Raw genomic sequence first — 12,390 nt, 5'->3', positions numbered from 1 at the left:
TGTGTGGCGTCACTCACTTGAGTCTCAGAGCTCATCGTAATGCTCAGATCTGATTGGCTGAGCAGCGTCACGTGTGATATTTACAGCACATGTGATTGGTCTATGAGTCTCCAGCCGCTAAAGCTACTGTAAAGGCTAAAAAAGTTACTCTGATTAAAACAGGATCACCCTATCCAAATTAAATACTTCTCCATAGTCTATTGGTTACAGGTCCAGGTCCACATAGGACAGCATCTGGGCTGACTCGCACCGCGATTAGTGACCTCTGGATTACACAGTAACCGGGAGCCAACTGTAGCTTGCTAGTCAGGCAGATGGTTAGTTAGCTAACAGTGTTAGCTGCACATTTGACAGAACTATATGGAAATAATTGGATTATTAACATGCAAATTGGATTTGGTCATTTGTTAGTCTTCAGTCGAAATGCAGTGGAATCTTCACATCAAGTTCTAGGCGTAACATGGGAAGAAGGTGGAAGAGGATGATGAAATTTATTCTGCAAAGTCCTTAAGCTGTAATGACGATTCATTGTTTATCTGAACGTAGTTACTGCACATACGCTGTGTCTACAGTCAAGTTTTCTCTGCTAAAACATTTAAAAATAGCTCAGCAAACTGGACATTTTATCAGTTTGTTGCTGGACAACTACTGATATATTGCTTAGTTTGACCTTCCAAACTACAACTTGGCTTGTTTGTTTGCTTGTGGCTCGAATTTGTCCCCAGTAAACTGTTTGGATTTCATGACAAGACATAATGGGCTGTGCAGGGTGGTAAGAATCTTTACTTCTTGGTGATTTAAAGCTGATGTTCTATTGTGTTTACCACAGATCTGAATGTGACGGTCTGTTTAAGGAGGTGTAGAAGTTGAAGACTACATAAGTGAGAAACGTCTCCTGCTGTTAGTCTCACTGATTCGTTCAGTTTGAGTTAAAGATGTGACTTTTTTTGTGCTTCTGCTATTTAATGCTGTAGTTTTTGTTGGGCTGTCAACATTGGTGTAAACTCAAACAGAGCTCAAAACATTAAGGCCGAGAGTGACTGAGCTCAGTTCTGTTACTTTTATTAAAGTGTTTAGTTTGATAAACTATATTTCCCTGCCAAACATTTCGCATTCATTTTGTCCTTTTAAATGTTTTCATCTTAAACGGGGGGCACAACTCCAGTCCTGGAGAACCAGTGTCCACAACTTGGTCATTTCCCTTCTCAAACACTCCCACTTAACCTGGCAATTAACAGAATAGTCAAGTGTAACTGGGCAGGTAAATCACCAAACTGTGCTGCACTCATCCAGGACTGGATTTCTGTATCCCTGACTTAAACCTTAAAATGCAAAGATTTTGGCCAATCTTATTGAATACATTCTCATTCCATATTAAGACTGAGGTGTTTATCTGACCTGGACTTTATTTGATCTGATGTTCAGTAAATGTTGTTGAAATCTGACCGAACTGGACTTTATTTGATCTGTTGTTCAGTAAATGTTGTTGAATTCTGACCGAACTGGAATTTATTTGTTCTGATGTTCAGTAAATGTTGTTGAATTCTGACCGAACTGGACTTTATTTGATCTGATGTTCAGTAAATGTTGTTGAAATCTGACCAAACTGGACTTTATTTGATCTGATGTTCAGTAAATGTTGTTGAAATCTGACCAAACTGGACTTTATTTGATCTGATGTTCAGTAAATGTTTTTGAAATCTGACCGAACTGGACTTTATTTGATCTGATGTTCAGTAAATGTTGTTGAAATCTGACCGAACTGGACTTTATTTGATCTGATGTTCAGTAAATGTTGTTGAAATCTGACCAAACTGGACTTTATTTGATCAGATGTTCAGTAAATGTTGTTGAAATCTGACCGAACTGGACTTTATTTGATCTGATGTTCAGTAAATGTTGGTGAAATCTTACCGAACTGGACTTTATTTGATCAGATGTTCAGTAAATGTTGTTGAAATCTGACCTGGACTTTATTTGATCTGATGTTCAGTAAATGTTGTTGAAATCTGACCGAACTGGACTTTATTTGATCTGTTGTTCAGTAAATGTTGTTGAATTCTGACCGAACTGGACTTTATTTGATCTGATGTTCAGTAAATGTTGTTGAATTCTGACCGAACTGGACTTTATTTGATCTGTTGTTCAGTAAATGTTGTTGAATTCTGACCGAACTGGACTTTATTTGATCTGATGTTCAGTAAATGTTGGTGAAATCTGACCGAACTGGACTTTATTTGATCTGATATTTAGTAAATGTTGGTGAAATCTGACCGAACTGGACTTTATTTGATCTGATGTTCAGTAAATGTTGTTGAAATCTGACCGAACTGGACTTTATTTGATCTGTTGTTCAGTAAATGTTGGTGAAATCTGACCGAACTGGACTTTATTTGATCTGTTGTTCAGTAAATGTTGTTGAAATCTGACCGAACTGGACTTTATTTGATCTGATGTTCAGTAAATGTTGGTGAAATCTGACCGAACTGGCCTTTATTTGATCTGATGTTCAGTAAATGTTGTTGAAATCTGACCAAACTGGACTTTATTTGATCTGATGTTCAGTAAATGTTGGTGAAATCTGACCGAACTGGACTTTATTTGATCTGATGTTCAGTAAATGTTGGTGAAATCTGACCGAACTGGACTTTATTTGATCTGATGTTCAGTAAATGTTGTTGAAATCTGACCGAACTGGACTTTATTTGATCCGATGTTCAGCTGTCGACTGTATAAGATGCTGATATTCCTACTCGGCTACTTCAGTAAACAGTATATGGCACTGAGTCGTGATGCAGGTCAGACATTAAGATGTTCTGGACCTTCGCTTGAGGAAATTTTCTCTAACTGGACCTTAGTGAATTTTAATTAAAGTCTAAGCATTGGCCCTATCATGAAGAGATCGCTACTTCTTAATTGTCCTCAATCTCTCTGGGTGGGTAGGATGGACCCCATCTCGAGCCACCACTCAGCAGGATACTAGTCAGTGCAGGCATCTGTTAGCAGATGTGAGAGAACTGGCCATTAGCTTTCAAGCACGTTTAACTGTCCAATGCTTTGGCGTTAGCAGCAGTTTGAAAAGATGCAGTGCCGTTTTAAAGGTCTCAAAGCCTGTGGTAGCCTCCCCCCTCCGCTGGTGGTGTCGAGAGTAAGAGTTCACAGCACTGAGAAATCTGAAAGAAATCAGAGTAAGAGTTCACAGCCCTGAGAAATCTGAAAGAAATCAGAGTAAGAGTTCACAGCACTGAGAAATCTGAAAGAAATCAGAGTAAGAGTTCACAGCACTGAGAAATCTGAAAGAAATCAGAGTAAGAGTTCACAGCACTGAGAAATCTGAAAGAAAATCAGAGTAAGAGTTCACAGCACTGAGAAATCTGAAAGAAATCAGAGTAAGAGCTCACAGCACTGAGAAATCTGAAAGAAATCAGAGTAAGAGCTCACAGCGCTGAGAAATCTGAAAGAAATCAGAGTAAGAGTTCAAAGCACTGAGAAATCAGAAAGAAATCAGAGTAAGAGCTCACAGCACTGAGAAATCTGAAATAAATCAGAGTAAGAGTTCACAGCACTGAGAAATCTGAAAGAAATCAGAGTAAGAGTTCACAGCACTGAAAAATCTGAAAGAAATCAGAGTAAGAGTTCACAGCGCTGAGAAATCAGAAAGAAATCAGAGTAAGAGCTCACAGGACTGAGAAATCTGAAAGAAATCAGAGTAAGAGCTCACAGCACTGAGAAATCTGAAAGAAATCAGAGTAAGAGTTCACAGCGCTGAGAAATCTGAAAGAAATCAGAGTAAGAGTTCACAGCACTGAGAAATCTGAAAGAAATCAGAGTAAGAGCTCACAGCACTGAGAAATCTGAAAGAAATCAGAGTAAGAGCTCACAGCGCTGAGAAATCTGAAAGAAATCAGAGTAAGAGCTCACAGCACTGAGAAATCTGAAAGAAATCAGAGTAAGAGTTCACAGCACTGAGAAATCTGAAAGAAATCAGAGTAAGAGCTCACAGCGCTGAGAAATCTGAAAGAAATCAGAGTAAGAGTTCACAGCCCTGAGAAACCTGAAAGAAATCAGAGTAAGAGTTCACAGCACTGAGAAATCTGAAAGAAATCAGAGTAAGAGCTCACAGCACTGAGAAATCTGAAAGAAATCAGAGTAAGAGTTCACAGCACTGAGAAATCTGAAAGAAATCAGAGTAAGAGTTCACAGCACTGAGAAATCTGAAAGAAATCAGAGTAAGAGTTCACAGCACTGAGAAATCTGAAAGAAATCAGAGTAAGAGTTCACAGCGCTGAGAAATCTGAAAGAAATCAGAGTAAGAGTTCACAGCACTGAGAAATCTGAAAGAAATCAGAGTAAGAGTTCACAGCACTGAGAAATCTGAAAGAAATCAGAGTAAGAGCTCACAGCGCTGAGAAATCTGAAAGAAATCAGAGTAAGAGCTCACAGCACTGAGAAATCTGATTACTGAGATAAAATCCAGCCTCTGTATATTTATTATAGCAGTTTACTTGACCATGAATAATCAGATAAATGTAGAAATTTGATTACGATCACATTATTGAGTGCATGAAAACACACTCAGTGGCTTACAGCTATATTTATAATGTATATATAAAATTCAGTAATGTGTAGTTGATGTGGAGTATGTTCCGTTATTATGCGCTATCACAATGATAAGTTTGGATTTATTATCATTTGATGGATGCATTCAGATTTTCCTCACCACACCACGCTTCCAGTCCCCCTTCAGTTTCTTCTTCCTCCTCCATAGTTTCTGGTTGACTGTAGACCCCAATGGAATGTATAAACCCAACGCCACTGAATTTTTCACTTTTGGCGAACATTTTTGTAGTCAAGTTTCATCCAACTGAATCCAATCATGTTCAAGGCTCCAACATAACTTTCTTACATGAAACGCAAGCCAACAGGTTTAATAATACAAATAAACGTTCTTTTCTTTCAGTATATGGACAACATTCAAGCTTCAACGTGGCTGCTACTGTTTTTAGCTTCATGCTAAAGTATTTTAGCCCATGTTTATAGACAGCAGTGTGTCACACTGTCAGAAACCACACAATCAAGCCTAGAAAAGTGGGTGCTTAACGACTTTCAGACAAGGGGTCCTGCTAGTCTAACAGAGGCTGTCGCCCTTCGCCCCTCTGTGTTGGCTGTGTGTGTGTGTGTGTTACCACAGGCCGTGTGTGTGTATGTGTGTGTGTGTAGTGAGCGGTGAGCCGCGCTGACTCACCTGCTCCAGCGGTGTGTGTGTGGGAGCTGAGAGAACACACAGGACCCCCACGTCTAGACCACCTATAACACAAACACCACGCAAGCCGCAAATGTCACGTAACCACAGCTGCAGTTCAGCCAGTCGCTCATTACCACCTAATGCAGACCTTCAGCCACAGACAGGTAGAGAGAAACACGAGCGTTCACTCTGCGCGGATTCGAGCCCTACTTCAGCCCAACGCCATGCGACCGTGTGGTTTCTGAGAACCCGTGAGACACTGTGACCTATTCACCTTATTCAGATGCCCTGTGATGCCCACGGACGGAACGTCCAGCGTAAACAGACGATATGTTCACTGTGATAAACACGAATGACTGTCCGAATATGATGGAAACGTATATGGACTTTTAGACCAAATGAGCTCAAACTGCGCTGACACAAAACAACTTCTTCTTCTTCTTCTTCTTCTTCTTCTTCTTTCGGCTGCTCTCTTTAGGGGTCACCACAGCGGATCATCTGCCTCCATCTTGCCCTATCCATTGCCTCCTCTACTTTTACACCAACCATCTCCATGTCCACCTTCACTACATCCATAAACCTTCTCTGAGGTCTACCTCTTCTCCTTCTACCAGCAGCTCCATCTCCAACATTCTTTGACCAATATATCCACTATTCCTCCTCAACACATGTCCAAACCATCTCAACCTGGCCTCTCTGGCTTTATCTCCAAACTGCTCCACCTTCACTGTCCCTCTGATCTGCTCATTTCTAATCTTGTCCATCCTTGTCACTCCCAACGAAAATCTCAGCTACTTCATCTCTGCCACCTCCAGCTCAGCCTCCTGTCTTTTAGACAGAGCCACAGTCTCCAAACCAAACATCATAGCAGGACGCACTGCTGTCTTGTAGACCTTGACACAAAACAACTACATTAAAAAGAAAAATTCCAATATTCAGATCTTAGATACTTCCGATTATTTTACAATGATTTATGATTCCGGTCGAATCTGTTTAAACCCAAGGCATTAATAGAAATAGCAATAAGCTAAATATATACAACCGCATTTCCGCTGTGCCGAATGTACATAAACATAGGAAGCAATGGTCTGCAAATCATATGAACGATATTTTCAACGGAAAATCTACAAAGACGACATATCAAACGTGTTAAAACGGAGAAATTTCATGCTTTTTGAAAAATAAATGCACATTTTAAATTTGATGCCAACAACAAACTCCAAAAAAGTCTGGACGGGGTCTGTTTAACGCTGTGTTTCATCGCCTCTTCTTTATCAGCGCTCTGTAAGTGCTTGGGAACTGAGGAGACGCTGCTGCAGCTCTGACAGTGAAATGTTTTCTGTTTTTGTTTGAGTCAGGATTTCAGCTGCTGAACAGTTCAGGGGTTGAACAGTTCTAAACCATCATGAATACTGGCTTTAGAACTGAGCACTAATAACCAGCTGAGTGGTCTTCAGCCCGGAGGACACAGTGTCCAGGATTTCCTAAAGAATTTCAGATGTTGATCTGTCGGACCGCTGGACACTTTTCCACTTCCCCTCAGTCCATTGTAAATGAGCTCAGGCCCAGAGAAGGTGGCAGCGTTTCTGGATCCTGTTTATATTTGGGTTCTTCTTTGTGTTTTAGAGTTTAACAGCGTTTGTGGATGCAGTGATGAACTGTGTTCACAGACAGTGGTTTTCAGAAGTGTTTCTGAGCCCATGCAGTGATTTCCACTACAGAATCATGTCTGTTTTTAATGCAGCGCTGCCTGAGGGCCCAAAGATCACGGCCAGCAGATACTGGTGTTCAGCCTCGTCCCTCACAGACAGAGATTTCTCCAGATTCTCTGAGTCTTTAATGATATTCTGCACTGTAGACGATGGAAAGCAGAAGCTCTTTGCTGTTTTATGGTGAGAAACGTTCTTCTTGAGTTGTTGCTCTATTTGATGGTCCAGTCTTTCACAGAGTGGTGACCCCTCGTCATCTTCACTTCTGAAAGACTCCGCCTCTCTGAGATGCTCTTTATACCCAGTCATGTTACTGACCTGCTGCCAATCAACCACCAGGTGTTTTCAGCATCAAATGAAATATAGGGGTTAAATCACTTGCACATCATTGCATTTTGTTTTTATTTTGCACAGCATCCCAAAGTTTTGGAAATGGGGTTAAACCTAACCCCTAAACTTACTTCTTTTTTTTTTTTTTTTTTCAATTTTATTATTTTTTTTTACATTTACAGCATTTGGCTGACGCTCTTATCCAGAGCGACTTACAGTTTGATCATTTTACAGGTAGGCAAAGGTGGTGTTAGGAGTCTTGCACAAGGACTCTTATTGGTGTAGTGTAGGGTGTTCACCCAGGTGGGGATTGAACCCCAGTCTACAGGGTAGAAGGCAGAGGTGTTACCCACTACACTAACCAACCACTATATACCCACTACACTAACCAACCACTATATACCCACTACACTAACCAACCACTATATACCCACTACACTACACCAACCACTATATACCCACTACACTACACCAACCACTATATACCCACTACACTAACCAACCACTATATACCCACTACACTACACCAACCACTATATACCCACTACACTACACCAACCACTATATACCCACTACACTAACCAACCACTATATACCCACTACACTACACCAACCGCTATATACCCACTACACTATACCAACCACTATATACCCACTACACTACACCAACCACTATATACCCACTACACTAACCAACCACTAGATACCCACTACACTACACCAACCACTATATACCCACTACACTACACCAACCACTATATACCCACTACACTAACCAACCACTATATACCCACTACACTACACCAACCACTATATACCCACTACACTACACCAACCACTATATACCCACTACACTAACCAACCACTATATACCCACTACACTACACCAACCGCTATATACCCACTACACTATACCAACCACTATATACCCACTACACTACACCAACCACTATATACCCACTACACTAACCAACCACTACATACCCACTACACTACACCAACCACTATATACCCACTAAACTACACCAACCACTATATACCCACTACACTAACCAACCACTATATACCCACTACACTACACCAACCGCTATATACCCACTACACTAACCAAGCACTATATACCCACTACACTAACCAACCGCTATATACCCACTACACTAACCAACCACTATATACCCACTACACTACACCAACCGCTATATACCCACTACACTACACCAACCGCTATATACCCACTACACTAACCAACCACTATATACCCACTACACTAACCAAGCACTATATACCCACTACACTAAACCAACCACTATATACCCACTACACTACACCAACCGCTATATACCCACTACACTACACCAACCGCTATATACCCACTACACTACACCAACCGCTATATACCCACTACACTACACCAACCACTATATACCCACTACACTACACCAACCGCTATATACCCACTACACTACACCAACCACTATATACCCACTACACTACACCAACCACTATATACCCACTACACTACACCAACCGCTATATACCCACTACACTACACCAACCGCTATATACCCACTACACTACACCAACCGCTATATACCCACTACACTACACCAACCGCTATATACCCACTACACTACACCAACCGCTATATACCCACTACACTACACCAACCACTATATACGCACTACACTACACCAACCACTATATACCCACTACACTAACCAACCACTATATACCCACTACACTACACCAACCACTATATACCCACTACACTACACCAACCGCTATATACCCACTACACTACACCAACCACTATATATGCACTACACTACACCAACCACTATATACCCACTACACTAACCAACCACTATATACCCACTACACTAACCAACCACTATATACCCACTACACTACACCAACCACTATATACCCACTACACTACACCAACCACTATATACCCACTACACTACACCAACCACTATATACCCACTACACTAACCAACCACCATTTATTATTTAAAAAAAATCTTTTTGGTCTTTTAAGTCAAGTTGAAAGGTTTAGATTTATGACAAGTGTCAGTTTAAGTAAAATAACTTGTTAAATAAAATACCTAAAAAAAAAAAAACGCTGGCCGACATTTTCATGTCATCACTGAAACACAAAGGTTGCATTTGAAACAGTCTACTACGCCCTGCTGCCGTGCTGATTCTGCCCAAAAGTAGTAACCAGTATGCAGTATGTGATCATGAACCTCACCAGTAAGCCAAAGAAACCTGGGTGACGAAGTGATCCAGCAGAATATTCCAGTGTGCAGGCTGAGCTACGGAACCTTCATCATTTCAGAGTCATTGTCCATTTGGAGTTGGAATTCAGGTGGACACATTTAAAAAAAAAAAAGACTTTCATCCCAAAACTGAGTAATCTTAACAGATCCATTAACATCTCTTGATGTTTGCAGATGACATTGTAATCTGTGGTGAGAGTAGAGAGCAGGTGGAAGAGAATCTGGAGAGGTGGAGGTTTGCACTGGAGAGGAGAGGAATGAAGGTCAGTAGAGACAAGACGGAATACATGTGTGTGAATGAGAGGGAGGCAGGTGGAAAGGTGAGGATGCAAGGAGTAGAGGTCATAAAGGTGGATGACTTCAAATATCTTGGGTCAACCATCCAGAGCAATGGACAGTGTAGATATGTGGCATTATTTTGGTACAATGTTAATTACTCAGCCATTAAAGTTCATAACACCAATGACATATAGAGGTCCTGAGCCCGCTGATTAACAAAATGATTAATAAATGAATGAAATATAGTGAGCGAGTCTGACTCGCCTTGAGACGCTTCCTCTCTGATGAGCCTCGACCCAAAGAAACAGTTTAATAAGCTGAAAATACGGTGTAAAAATGTAAGAGTCCTGAAAACACCAGAGACCAAATGAAATGTTTTAGATAAAATACACATGTTTAAATCCAGTATAACTACATTGAGTAAACATGAATCTGTTTCATCCAAATTTCTAAGTATAACCTCTAAAAACATTGTTTTATGTTAAAAATGTTGATAATTGGTTTCGTGATGTGCCGTTTTACAGGTGCAGAGTGACTAACAAAGAGGATAAAGAAGAAAAGTGAGGGACTCATGAGGGAAAAGTCTCATTGAATCTTAGGTCAACTCAAGGTCAGTTTTCTTCATATATATTTAATAAAGTTTACTTAACCCCTTCAAATCTGAGGCTTATTACACATGAAGGCTTGTTATTCAGTAACTACAGGGACTTCAGGGCATGTTGGCTGAGATGTTCTTATGCCCAACCACATTTCACCCCTCACCCCCACCACTCAGCCCACTTCCCTCTGGTTTGCGTTTTCAAGTCTTGGGGTGGGGTGGCCTGATTCTTGTTGAGATAGAGGGTTGGGGTTACATGACCCTCCAAACAGAGCGATAAGAGAAAGAAAGAAAAACCGGCCAGACTGTTGAACGAGAGACCAAAGAAGCCCACTAGTGTGAGATGACTTTTTAAAAATTCTAATGAAGATATAGGGTCATTCAATGCGGCAAGATTTAAATGGTCACTACTGAAACAGCCAGTACAGAAACATTTGGTAAAGTTTGACAATGTTAAGACGTCGTGACAAAATTAAACTAACATAATCAAGGTTTCGGGTCAGTCAGAGCAAAAGAATTTCAGTCTGAAGTCCAAATTCATTTAAAAGTCCATAGACTCGTTACAGTACTGGGACTTTGAACCAGTTCAGTAGAATCATCCAAATGAAGGAGCAATCTTTATTGCTGGGATGTTTGAATGCTTGTGTCAACAGAAACCTGAATCTGCGTGTAGTCAGATGATTCTATTTAAAGCCACACCAATGACTCTAGATATGCTAAAAAAACAAAAGTCATTCATTTCACCTTTTACATTCATTTCACTCTGTCAGTTGCAGGCATGAATCTGTAAAGCAATGGCTTGAAGAGCGGCGATTTCAACTGTACCAACTGGGCTTTTTCAAGCAGTTATAATGAAGCCACCTTCACATGTTCTCGGAAGTTCTGCACTTTCTTGAAAAGCTTAAGCTCTAAGCATTCTTGTTCTTGCTGTACTTTCAGTTTCACTCACCTGTAGTGACCTGCATGTTGTCCCAGAAACTTCTCAGAATCATTTATTTGAAAACAGCAATGAGCAACAATTCCCTTCCCTACTCAGGCAGTTCAACCATAATTCTGAAATACAGAGGCCACATAAGAAATAAAGTGGACAAGTATGGATCAAAGTGAAGATAATTCATGCTTCACTACTGGCTGCCGGTGCTCCTTGTAGCTCTGATGTACGTTTCACCATGTTTATAGATAGCAGTGTATCATTCAGTGTCAAGTCTGTTAGAGATTACTGGGCAACCTCAGCAACAAGATGGATGGAGACAAGAACCAGCCTGAAGACCCACAGAGAAGACAGGACATTGTGGAGGAACACCATTCGTGTGGACGCTCAGGACCTGGAAACGACTTGACGGCAATTGATAATAACACATTTTCACCGGATGCCAAGAAAGGCCCCCCAGCCGCAGTGACATAGCTCGGCTAATGCAAATGGCGTTTAGATGGTGGGTCGATTTCCTACGTGCATTAGTGAAGGACAATAGCTCAGTTTCAGTAACGCTTGAGTAAAGTACAAACCTTCCACAGTATTACTTAAGTACAGTGATGAAGTACCATCACTTAAGGATTTTCCACCTCAGGGTTTCTGCTGAGCTCCAGCTGAGAATAACATTAATAGAAACAAGAGCAAAAGTGAAAGCACTGATTTGTTAGTGAAGTTTCAACACACTCTCTCTCTCCCTCTCTCCCTCTCTCTCTCTCTCTCTCTCTCTCTCTTTCTATGCCCAAGTCTTTAAATCTTTACACCTCCCACTCTTGGGTTGAGAGGGGCCATGTCCCACGCCGGTGACATCAGCGGGGACTCCCCTTGTGTGGGCGTATGGAAGAAGGTGTTATTGTATTTGTCTGCTCAAGGCTTCTGCACTTACACTGGAATCATCACACTCCAACTACATCTTAACCAGCAAGGGCTGCTTTCTGGTTTGGTTTGACTAGCTGCCCGCTAGAGCCCACAGCTGA

The sequence above is a fragment of the Pygocentrus nattereri genome, chromosome 11, assembly GCF_015220715.1.
Source record: "Pygocentrus nattereri isolate fPygNat1 chromosome 11, fPygNat1.pri, whole genome shotgun sequence".
Classification (NCBI taxonomy): domain Eukaryota; kingdom Metazoa; phylum Chordata; class Actinopteri; order Characiformes; family Serrasalmidae; genus Pygocentrus; species Pygocentrus nattereri.
This window is presented reverse-complemented; position numbering follows the sequence as displayed.